This window comes from Mandrillus leucophaeus, unplaced genomic scaffold (assembly GCF_000951045.1).
Source record: "Mandrillus leucophaeus isolate KB7577 unplaced genomic scaffold, Mleu.le_1.0 Scaffold87, whole genome shotgun sequence".
Taxonomy (NCBI): domain Eukaryota; kingdom Metazoa; phylum Chordata; class Mammalia; order Primates; family Cercopithecidae; genus Mandrillus; species Mandrillus leucophaeus.
The window spans coordinates 3,730,282-3,742,641 of record NW_012109474.1 but is presented as its reverse complement, the minus strand read 5'-3'; the positions used below and the strand labels follow the sequence as shown (position 1 = coordinate 3,742,641).

The following is a 12,360-nucleotide window of genomic DNA, read 5'->3' as shown; positions in this document are numbered from 1 at the left end:
GCACGAGCACCCAGTTGCTCAGGACCCAGTCCTGGGCACCAACACAGCACAAGCGAGTGGGCACCTGAACATCCGCTTATGTGACTAACGGTCAGCCTCCAGGGAAACATTTCTCCACATCTCTTGCCCTAGTCCACAACACAAAAGGCTACTGTGTCCAATTGTTGTGAAAGATTGGGGATTGTGACATCGCCAACATCAGGGACAGACTCAAGAGTATAGGGAGAATCTGAGCAGTGCCAGCCCTTAAGTATTGACTCATCAACTCCTCCCTCAGAGACCAGCAATGTAACAGATTCCTGAATAACCAAGAAGTATTGCTTCTCAGAAGGGAAGAATCCTTATTTTCTTGATTCTATTCATCTTCCAATTCTTGATTCTACCAGTACCATGTGATAACCACAAGAGTTACATATGAAAGTTATGGAATAGTTTGCAATATTAAACAATTTGTAACCTTTAAATATATACACATCTAGATAGGTCTAGAGATAATATGTGTGACACGTGAAACTGATTTTTAAAAATTTTTAATTTTTGTGGGTACGTAGTAGGTGTATATATTTATGAGGTATACGGGATATTTTGATACAGGTGAAACTGATCCTTTACACTGGCAACTACATATACTTGAAAAGTTAGAATTAAAAATAGTTTTATTTTTATAAAAATAATGATTCAAATAAGTGTTTTAAAAATTAAGTAACAATTTCAACCTTATTTAAATTTTAATTTAAAGTTTGGTATTATTCATGTGTTTTGATCTTAAATTTTAGATATTTTAAATACTGTTGAAAACTTTTAAAAAATATTAATTTAGAATGTTTTAATTTTGATTTATTAGTTTAAATCTACATTTTGATGGTAATTCATTCAAATGTGACACACATTTAACTTTTTAGTCTTTCAGGTCCTTACTGACAATTGAACACTAGTTATATTAAACAACATTAATTAAGGATTATTCTGAAATGAAGGCAGGAAAATTTGCTATAGAATATATAATTTATGAATTATATGTATATCTGATTGTTTCATCCAAACATTGTCCATTAGCAGAATACCCAACAGACATAATAATAAATTCTATTACCTTTAACATTTTGCCAACTTTCAATGATATCAAGACCATAGCTTTCCACATGTCATTTTAAAGGTATATTGCCAATATAGTTGAATAGAATACATTAAACAGTAATTTATAACTTTTAATTACTTAGACATGGTATTTCACTCATTTGGCTTCTTGCCCTGAGCTATACAAATGTTAGAAAAGGGGTTGATTTAGGGTCTGTCTTAGGGCAATTAAACTTATGTCCTAAACAATGCAATGCCCTGCTTTACTACTTCTTTTTTTTTTTTTTTTTGACCCTAAACCACCTTTTATTGCGCACTTCAGCCATGAGACTGGGGCCGGCCGGCACACCCTAGGCCTAGTACTGCAGGTTGGCTTTCCTCTTGGCCTGCACCTCCAGGATGCCTTCCATGTAGTCCTCGTGGGTGAGCTCCGTGGCACTCCTGCACAGTGAGATCATGCCCACCTCCACACACACAGCCTTGCACTGAGCCCCGTTGAAATCATCTGTTCAGTGGGCCAGCTCCTCCTAGTTTATATCAGGACTGACGTTCATGTTTCGGGAGTGAATCTGCATGATTCTGGCCCGGGCCTCCTCGTTGGGCATTGGGAACTCGATCTTGCGGTCCAGGCGCCCTGAGCGGAACAGGGCGGGGTCCAGAATGTCCACCCTGTTTGTGGCTGCAATTACCTTAACTTGGGTGTTGGGCTGGAAGCCATCCAGCTGGTTCAGAAGCTTCAGCATTGTCCTCTGCACCTCCCGGTCCCCAGCCTTCTCACTGTCAAAGCGCTTGGTGCCGAGGGCATCCAACTCATCAATGAAGATGATAGAGGGTGCTTTCTCCTTGGTCAGGGCAAAGGCCTCCCAGACTAGCTTGGCACCATCTCCAATGAACATCTGCACAGCTGGGGGCCAGCCAGCTTTAGGAAGGTGGCCTTAGTCTGTATGGCACAGACCCAGGCCAGGAGGGTCTTCCCTGTCCCTGGGGGCCCATACATTAGCACCCCTTTTGGAGGTTGGATCCCCAAGTTCTCAAACTTCTCCTTGTGGTTCATTGGCAAGACAATGGCCTCCACCAGGTCTTGGATCTGCTTGTCCAAACCCCCTATGTCACTGTGTTGCTCCGTGGGCCTCTCATCCACCTCCATGGCCTTCACCCGCAAGTCATACTCTGTCAGCAGCGTCTCCAGGATCAGATAGGAGTCTTTGTTCACACCCACCAGGTCTCCTGGCTTTAGCTTTTCAGCATCACCAACCCAGTCACAGGAAGGAAGTACGTCTGTCGTGTAGAGGTTTTGATCACAGCACACTTGCCCTTCCTCTGGGAGTCCAGGTCAATATGGGCACCATCTTCCTCTTGGTCATTAGTATCAACATCTAGGAGCTCGATGATGTTGGAGATAAGGTATGGCAGGGTCTTGTTCACTTTGATTTTCTCACTGTTCTCTTTGATCTTGTCCTTCATGGCTTGGAGCTCATGGGTGACTCTCAACACTTCACTCTTCATGATCTTGATCTCACTGTCCAGTATCGGTGTGTGTGAGATGATCTCCCCCATGGACATCTTGAGCACCTCCTCCCCAATTCCATCTTGCTCGGCCTCATCCCACATGGTCGCCATCTTCTCCTGCTGAGTCACTTGCTTTACTTCTTAGATAAGTCAGAGCCCACAATAGTATAAAAGTAAAATGCTAATTGAAATCATAAAAATAATTCATTGGTTATTATTCTACAACCTATATATGGTGTATATAAGACTTACAGTCTCTGTAGAACTATGTGTCACACAAGGGTTGTTTTGACACAATCAGTGTTTGCATGTAAGTGCATGTATTAGTTACCTATTGCTTTGTAACAAATCACTATAAATTTAGCAGCTTAAAACAACACATATTAATGACATCCCAGTTTCTGTGGGTAAAGAATGTAGACACAATTTAGTTGGGTCCTCTGCTCAGGGGTCACAAGGCTTCAATCAAAGTGTCAAATGGGCTGCATTCTCATCTGGAGGCTTGACTGGGGAAGAATCCAAGCTCATTCAGGTTGTTGGCAGAATTTATTTCCCGGCAGCTGTTAGGGACCCAGCTTCTTACTGACTACTGGCTGTAGGCTACTCAGGTCTTAGAGGCCACACACAGCTTCCTGCCATGTGGCTCTCTTCTCAGGCCCTCTCACACATGGCTGCATGCTTTTTCAAAGCCAACAAGAGACACTCTCTCCTGTCTGCTAAGACAGAGTCTTCTATAACATAACATGATCATAGGAGTGACATCCCATTACTTTTGCCATATTCTATTGGTTAGATGCACAGGATCTGCCATTATCAAGGGAGAGGATTATACAGGGGGGTTATAAAGGGGATATGTTCATTGCGGGTAACCTTAGGATGTGTTTGCCACAGTGTGTTTTCTAATGTCCTGTAAAGATGAAAAAGTCTTGAACAAGTTCTCACCTACCTAGAGAAGCAAGTTGGCAGACACGATTTTCAGAGATTCATCCAGGGCCTTATGTTTCTCTGGCTATAGGGTTCCACACCAGGAACTCTGCAGAAACTGGCATTGTTGTTTGCTAAAGATCTTTATAACCTTTCTAAGTATCTAATCAAATAACTCAAGATGGTAACCTGTCATTCTCTGCTTAAGAGTTAGAAGATTCTAGGTGTACTACTCATACCCTTAGAGAAGACATTTCACAATGTTTAAAGGTTGTAGGCTATGAATTCAGCAATAATTTCCTGCTGGCTCCATGACTGCAAGGTGCTATAGGATATACACAGAAGATGACCCCAATCCTGTCTTCTTAGAATTTGCATCCCTGTTGGCAAGAAAAAACAAGAAAAATGTCCAAGAATGCAATTCTGCTCTAATGTCATCCCTTCCATGCTGAGCCCTCCAGTCACAGATTCCTCCTCTCAGCATGCACATAAATATACAGCCTTTTGTTCTATGCCCTCACAAGTCCTGTTTGATTATGCACCTGAGATATTTCTCTCCCACTATACTGGGAGCTCCCTGAGGGTAGGGGTGACATACTCATATCTATATGTCCAAGACCTAGAATCATCCCTGACACAAAGCCATTGCTTATGATAGGTTTAGATGAATGGATGTATGGATGGCTGGATATATGGATTATAGCAAAAGAGCTGTGAAATGGAAAATATTGTAGGACTCCAGGTGTAAAACCTTGTTCAGGTCATAACACTTCTCTGAACTTGTATGTAGTTTCTCCATTAGTAAAAATGAAATTGTACAATATTCAGCAAAAGATCCAGACATAAATGAGTATTCTCTTCTAAAATCCATATAATATAAAATTCAAGATCAGGCAAAAGTAATCTAAGGTCAGAATGGGAGGGTGAAGAGAGCTTCCTAGGAGGGAGCCTAAAGAAGTCTTCTAGGGTACTAGAAATAGTCTATGACCTTATCTGGTCACATAGTGTAAACATGTGAAAACTCTGTCAAGCTATGCATTTCAGGTTCCTGGGGTTTGCTTTATGTAACTCATACTTCGATCTTTAAAGTTTATGGAGTGTGCCTGAGGGCTCTGTGTAAAGAACACAGCCCCATTCCTGCATAAAGAGTTAGTATTCTGATCAGGAAAAGTGATGTCAATGGTGTGATCATCTCAAAGAATCCAGCAAGCATCAGAGTACTTCTCAGTTGTTTAATCCAATGTTCCTGCATCTTGCTGACGTAGGCAGGTGACTCCAGAGGAATGTTTTCATTTCCTCTGGGCCACTTTATCTTTCTCTGCAAACCCTGAAGATCAAATGCTGCGTCATTAAATGACTCCCTGAAGCCTTCCTTGAGGCTAGGAAACAATGTTCCCACTGTCAGAGAGATGGGCGGCTCTCCCATGGGATCATATCTGCAAGGTTACATTCTGGTCTGGGCCTAGATAAGGAGCTCAGTGACACCTTCTAGCAAAAGGTCAGCTGTGCTCACTCATTTGGTGGAGGCCTGTGAAGATGCACCCAGGGCTGCTCCTAATGTGATTTCTCTGTTGCAGATTTTCTGCAGCCATGAACAAGTAACTTCTGAATGTTCTCTTGATATCTCCACCTTAATTTTTTAAAATGTGAGAAGTTGCACGTTATTGGATGTGCATGGAATCCTCTAGAGATGGCAGAATAAAATAGCTTTTCTAAACACACATGCTTTTGGAGAAATGGTGTCTCCAAGTGAGTATATTGGATGTTGGTAAGAAACAATTACTCCAAGTCATGTGATCGTGCTCCCTTTCCTAAACTCAAACTCTACCTGAACCTACCCAAATTTGAGACATTTTGTCACATAAGCAAGAACCTGCTCTTTGCTTGTTGGGTTCATGTCACTCATATAAGAAGACTGTCAGTTCATTCACAGCCAGTCCATGCCTCAAGCATGTCCTTCTTCTCCGCAGTCCCTGGTCCAGGGCTGGGCACACCCTCTATGATCATTCAATAGTTGGTGACTTAAGTACATGTCCAAATCTGGTAGTTATATAGTTCAAGCATAGAATAGCAGCCCTCACCAAGAACTGTCCTTTGCACTAGACAAGTACTGGGAGAAATAACATATTAGGCCTCAAGATGTTCACTGTCAAGTGGAAAGAGAGGAGGAGAGGAGAACTTGATAAGCTACATTTTTTTACTGTGATAGAAGCCCAGGAGAGTGATTAAACGGGAGTATCATTTGCTCCCTGCACACCATCTGTTCAGTCTTCGTTTTATCAATAAAGAAATGGCAGCAGAAGAACGATTACCATTTATGAAGCTCTTGTCTCTCAGCCCTGAACAACCCCTTCTAGTCTCTGTTCAGTTATATTGGGCTAGAAATCAGAAAACGTGCAAATCACAGTGCTCCTTAACGACTAGCTCTGTGTTAGTTTCTGCCAACAGGGGGCACTGGAGGGAGGATGCAAGGCAGGAGGAGGGTTGCTCCTGTAGCTCACCCAGTGGTGGTTCTTCACCTTGGCATTGAACTTGGTTCTGGTTTCCCATTTTCCCACACTCCCAGAACCAGCTGCACCATACCCCTCAGAGGTACCAGCAGCCTCTGGCAGTACCCTGTTCTCCAAGGTCTGAGCCACTGCTCTGGGAGGCCCTCCTCCAAGGACCTAAGATACCAACACCAGCCAAGTGATGGTCCCTCCTCTGAAGGTTGAGCTGTGGTTCTATGAGCCCCACTTCTCCAAGCTTCTGTCCTCTGTTCCCTTGGCCTTGGGGGTGGAGGCTGCTTCCTGTGGTTATATCTCTATGTTACCTCAGGGTAGGCCTCCCATGCCTGTTTAATCAACTCCCTCCTTAAACTCTGCTAAAATAAATGGTGTGGTTCTGGTCTTCTAACCATGACCCTGGTTGGTACAGAAGGGAGGTGATGAGATTGTAGACAAGTTAATTCACCTCTTGCAAAATTCCATTTTCTTTTTCTGCAAAAATGGGTATAATAATAGTACCCATGTCATATGGTTGTGAGAAGGAATTATTGGAGTGATGTTGGTAAAGTCCTATCTGTACTACTTGGCACATAGTATTTGGCAGAACGGGAACTAGGATCTAGGCTTCATGATCCAAGATCTTAATTTTTCTGTCGGATATATCCACCATATCTATAGACCGATAAGACCAAAGAGAGTGCAGCATAGCAAACGAGTGGGCCTTAGAGCCAAACTGTCTAGATTCAAATCCTCCCTCCACCATTTACTACCTATGTGACCTATGGCAAGTTACTTAACCTCTCTGTGCCTTGGTTTCCCCATGGTAAAATGGTGGTAGCAGAACCTGTCATAGGGATATTAATACAATATCAATCACTTAGAATAGTACAAATATTTCTAATTTTCTGCCTTCTGGGAACATAGCATTGCACTTAGAATAGTACCTAGCATGTAGAAGAACAGTACCTGACATCATCATCATCATCATCAAGAATCGATTGTGGCAAAACACCTGTGTTTAAATCTCCTTGACTGCATGAGCCTCTCCTTGACTGAGTGTCCTGACAAGTCACTTTACTTACATGAGCCACAGTTTCCCCAGCCCAATAAGAAGACATATCTCACAGGTTGGAGGGTAAACATAATACAGCATGCAAAATGGGCAGTATAATGTCTGACAAGCAAGTGCTTGATAAAAAGCATCTGCTGCTGTGACTAATTTCATCAAATCTGACGGCCCCCAAAATCTCTTTTTTGGATCATTGGTCTATGCATGAAGTAAGTTTAGAACAAGGATAATGCTTTGAGTTGTCATTGTAAAAAAGGGAAGTGGATCTGTATCTTAAAGGTTTCCCACACTGAGGGATGACACTCTTAGACGATAAACAACAGGAACTTTCAACCAGGAAGAGGGAAGTGGAAGCTCGGAATGTTAACTCCACGCTACTCACTGACTTGCTATCACATGGCCTACTGAAGTTATAAATTATAATTGACATCTTATCTACTTCCAAGAAGGATTTTCAGTGACCTACAATAAAATTTTATACATTTAAAACTTAAAAGTCAGAAACAGATATCTGAACCCACAGGGGTGAAGGAGAAGCAGGGGAAGAATGAGTAAAGATTTTCCACCATGATCCTCAGTCAGAACAGTTATATTTTCAAGTATCAAGTAAATCCTTATTTCCAACGGGCAAGGTAAAAAGGGAAATGTAATTGCTTATGTAATGCTCATTTTTGATTAGGGAAAGGTATAATTTTATTGAAAAAATTCCATGATACTAAATAGAAAACTTAATTAAATGAGACTTTAAGTAAGAAATATTGAATAGCATAATGGATAGTATCTTCCATGGTAGCTCTTGAGAATTATAAGAACTCATTATGTGACTTCTTATTACAGTGTCCAATAGAGGAAGGCTGTTGCAATACAAGATTGGTAAATTGGCTTTAAACCCATCAGAGATGACAGTCACAGCTTATTCAGGCCAGGAAGGACAGTAGCACAATTTCTTAAGACAGTTCCAGAATGTAAATTATTTTTTCCTTTCAAAGAAAGACATGAACATGGCTGAGAATGGAAAGATGACAACTGGCTCTGGATGACTGATGGAAATACATGGGTACATGACTGGGAGCAGTTCTTAAGGATCTGCCAATCTCCACGTGGTCCTCTTACTGTGTGGTCAGACTGCCAATCCAATTCATCCCTCCGGGCTATTTCCTCTCACCTCCACTGCTCAGAGCAGCGCTTTTCTGGAAGCATGATTCTTCATTCTTGCCCTGTGACCGGGCCACTGTGGATCATGTCAATTGTGAGATTGTAAGCAAGTTAATTCACCTCTCAAAAATTCCATTTTCTTTTTCTTCAAAAATGGGTATAATCACAGCACTCACGTCATATGGTTGTGAGAAGGAATTATTGAAATGATGTTGGTAAAGTCCCCCCCACCATTAGTATTTGGCACATAGTAAGTGTTTAGTAAATGTCAGCTGTAATGACGAGGACTGAAAGAATGGTGATGTGATGCTTTGCATACAAAGATGATACTGTATCATTCTGCAGAGAGAGGTTATGCTGCAGTAAGAAACAGCATCAAAATCGTACTGCCTTAACACTGCCGGGTTTATTTCTTAACTATGCTACACGTGCAACATGCATTGTATTGACAGGGACTTGGCTCATGTAGTCACTTGGGGTCCCAGCCTGACAGAGGCTTTGAACTTTCACATGTGCCTCCAGGATTACAGCAGTGCCATTGAACTGGGCACCAGCTCTTAGAGCTTCTGTCCAAAAGTGTCACTTCTGCTCACACGCATTGTACAGCTGCCTGTTTTTCTACATGAAGTTTTACTGCCACACAGCTATGCGTGCTCCATTGCACTGTGTGACTGCTTCCGTACTTCAACAGCAAAGTTGCGTAGTTGCAAGAGAGACTATATGGCCCATAAGCTGAAAATATTGTCTATCTAGTCCTTTAAGAAAAAGTTTGCCAATCCCTGCCTTGGTTTAGGTAGATCACATAGTCACACCTAACTTTGAAGCAGACAGGAAAATGCAATGCTATGTTCCCAGAAGGCAGAAAATTAGAAATATTTGGTAGACAGCACTGAAGACCACTGTTAGTTATCCCAGGCTACCAATAGATAGGGCAGCATTTTTGCATTATTTTTCCAGATGCAGGCATGAATGTAAATGGAATGTAACATTGCTAGGCTAATCTCACCCAAGCACTACTTTAAGCAGGCAACATCCCTGCTCACTAACCTTCAATGGATCCCTAGTGTATTAAAGACAAAATCCCAACACCTCTGCTTGACACTTAAGACCCTCAAAAATCTGGCCCCTTTCACCTGGTCTATAATACACCTCCACTGTTCTTTGCCAGGATTCCTTTGCTTATATCTGTCAAATCTCCATCAAAAACTAAGACCATGTCCATAGTCACACAGCCAGTGGCAGGCGGGGTTCTCCCCATGTCTGTCTGACTCCAGGGCACATTCCCATTCTCTCTGCAGTGCTCTTGTTTTATCATGATACCTGTTATTTCTGCCACCCCTGTCCCCATCACCTCCTTTTTCTTTGACTCCGTGAGAAACGTAAGCCCTTATTTGCTGCTGCAGCCCAGACTTTCCTGTGGTTCAGGATGCCTTGCCAAAGCATGTGGACCAAGCCAGAGTCTGCCCTCATGACTCTTCCCCTTTGAGCTCATGACCTCTTATCTTTCTGTCTGACTGCCACTAACCTAAAGAACAAGAAGATCCAGGAGGAACTGAGACCAGACTGAGACATGGGACAGAGGCTGCCATGTTCGCCGGAGCAGGAGAGTGGCAGCCAGGTGAGCTGTACGGAGGAACGAGCGCAGGCACTCTGCCAGGGAAGGCCTGCCCCGGACGGAAGCTGGGCCATGGGTCCTCCTCCCCTCTACGTCCTGCTTCTTGTTCCCTGGGAGAAATGACAGCACAGCTGCCCTCTGAGAGATACCCCAAATGAAAACCACCTCAGTCTTGAACTGAATATCTAAGGAGATCAGCAAACTGCCCAGTTAAAAGTGACCCTGGAAAAGCTTTTGAGGACAGACACACTGGCCATAGGAGCAGGAGTGTAAAGAGTTTCTCTTGCAAGGTGGAGCAGCTCCCACTGCTTACTGGTTTTATTGGGCCCTAGAGCAGAGGACCCACCTCTAGGATAAGTAATATAACCAATGTTTCCTCAAGGTCCCTTCCAAATGGATCCAAACCTTTGTCCCTGGCATTTCTCCCTCAGAGCAGTACAGGAATACTCCTGGGAGCCCTCTGCTGCCTCTTTCCTCTGCGCAAAGACCAAGGCTGAGCTGGTCCCAGAGAAAAGATGTTTTCCCAGCGCCCATCCAGTAGTTCAAACCATGGCCCGGAGAGGCAGACAGATCTGGATGTCAACTTGATCTCCTCTGTACTTAGCTGTGTGACTGTACTTAAGTCACTTAACATCTCTGAGCCTCAGTTTCCTCATTATATAAAGCATCTGCCTTGTAGGGTTGATGGCATCTGCATCAAAGCATTGATGTGTGCACAGGGCCTGGTACATAGTGAGAGCTCAGTAGGTGGCAGAGGCTATGGCAGTAATGTCAGGCTGTAATTACTACCCTCCTACACCCTCTTCTCCTTAATTTAAGGCTCTGTCTCTTGCACTATCATTTGTTACAGACCCTCAAATTCCTTACCTGTTGATGAATTTATGTGTCTCTGCACAAGACAAGTCAGAGTACAGACTGGATCACATCCCAGTCACCAGTGGGGCAAAGCCACCTGCTCTGGACCATTGCACTCTTGAGACTGTCAGCTCTTAACAGCCAAGGGAAACTTGAGCACAGCAACACCATGAAATACCCATGCCCTTTCCCTCATACTAAAATATATCTGCTTCAAACTTAGCAAAACCTAACAGTGGATAAGGTCTTCTAGACCAAGACCAAAAGAAGTTAAAAATAGAACTTAGAAAAGGGGCTGCTTTATTTACAAGTACCGGTCTGTTTCTCAGATCGATTATTCTACATGCTCTGTTCTCACATGTATCTATAAAACTCTTTAGGATTTAGCAAGAGTCAGATTTGGGAGTTGTTTTTCTAATAAAGTAAGCAAGCTTATACCTCATGGATTAGGGGGTATTTTGCAATTACTAACTGCTATAACTAACCATGGAAAGTGACGCTTCATTTATCCGGTATGAAGTGAGAACTGGGTATGTTATATAAATTGTTTTAACAAACAACAAGAGCATGACTGATCACTCTTAGCTTCAAAACTCTAACATTCACCACTTTGTTGGAAGTTCTAAAGCATATCACATACTTTCCTGCCTCATTAAACAAAGCATGCTATAAATCAGTTAATCATCTCTCAATAACTCAAGACCATCACTATAAACATCAACCATTACACTAGGCTTTAGAACAATGACATGGTTTGAGAAGTACTGAGGCATGGGACTATTTTTTCCTACCTAAATGATCCCAGAATTTGAGGTTCTTTTGGCTTGTCTTTATACTTCTATGACTCTTTCTTCACCATCAGCAGTCACTCCTTGATGGTTTGGGTATGCCTGCCTCAAATTCCTTCTAATTTGCTTTTTCTCATCTTCTGTGAAGTAAGGAAGCAAATCAAGCTCATTAGAACTCTTTGTAAACCAGGAGGAAATAAGTTCCAAGTAAGGGTCCCAATGAGTAAAGAAGTGAACATTAGTGCATGGTCTTTGTGATATCTATCCCTTTGTGATATCTATCTTGGTTAATAGAAGGCTATTACAACCTCCTGAATTTGTTCATTTCACACCAGTGCAATGAACCTACCTGTTGAGACAAAGCTATAATAATAATTTTTTAAGAAGAAAGTAAGATAAAAGGAAGAACGAATAGTTACCAAGTGCTTACAAGATGCCAGGCAGTGTTCTAGACTTTGGATATACAAACTAGTTTGGATATGCAGGCCCATGAGGAGATACTGCTTTATTCCCATTCTGCAGATGTGGACTCAGAGGCACAGACAGGACTGACCACATTGGGCTAATGTGGAAAATCAGGTTCTGGAGGAATGACAGAGTCACATTTGCTGGTATAGGCATGGATCCTGCAGGAACCCCAATAATGTGTGTGTGTAGACGTAGGAGAGTTTAGGAGGATGAGGAAGGCAGGGCACAGGCAGGAAACCAGCATGGCAAGAGTCCCTCTTTGTTGTGGTCACAGGGTGAGAGGAGATGTGGATGTCCCTTAACCAAGTACCTTAGTGGCTTACAGTTCCCTAATGCAGCCACTTTGATTCTGGGACAGAAGACACGCCAGGGAGATGCAAGCCGGTGGAGCTGGCTGAGCCCTGGGGTGACTGA

The 12,360-nt window shown here is 42.7% G+C and overlaps 1 pseudogene across 1 annotated transcript; it reads right to left on the bottom strand.

Moving 5' to 3' along the window:
* Window positions 1–1,433: 1,433 nt before the first annotated feature.
* LOC105531174 lies at window positions 1,434–2,709 on the bottom strand (annotated as a pseudogene). The gene has a single exon (XR_001004753.1). The product of XR_001004753.1 is annotated as a 26S protease regulatory subunit 6A pseudogene (transcript).
* Window positions 2,710–12,360: the final 9,651 nt, after the last annotated feature.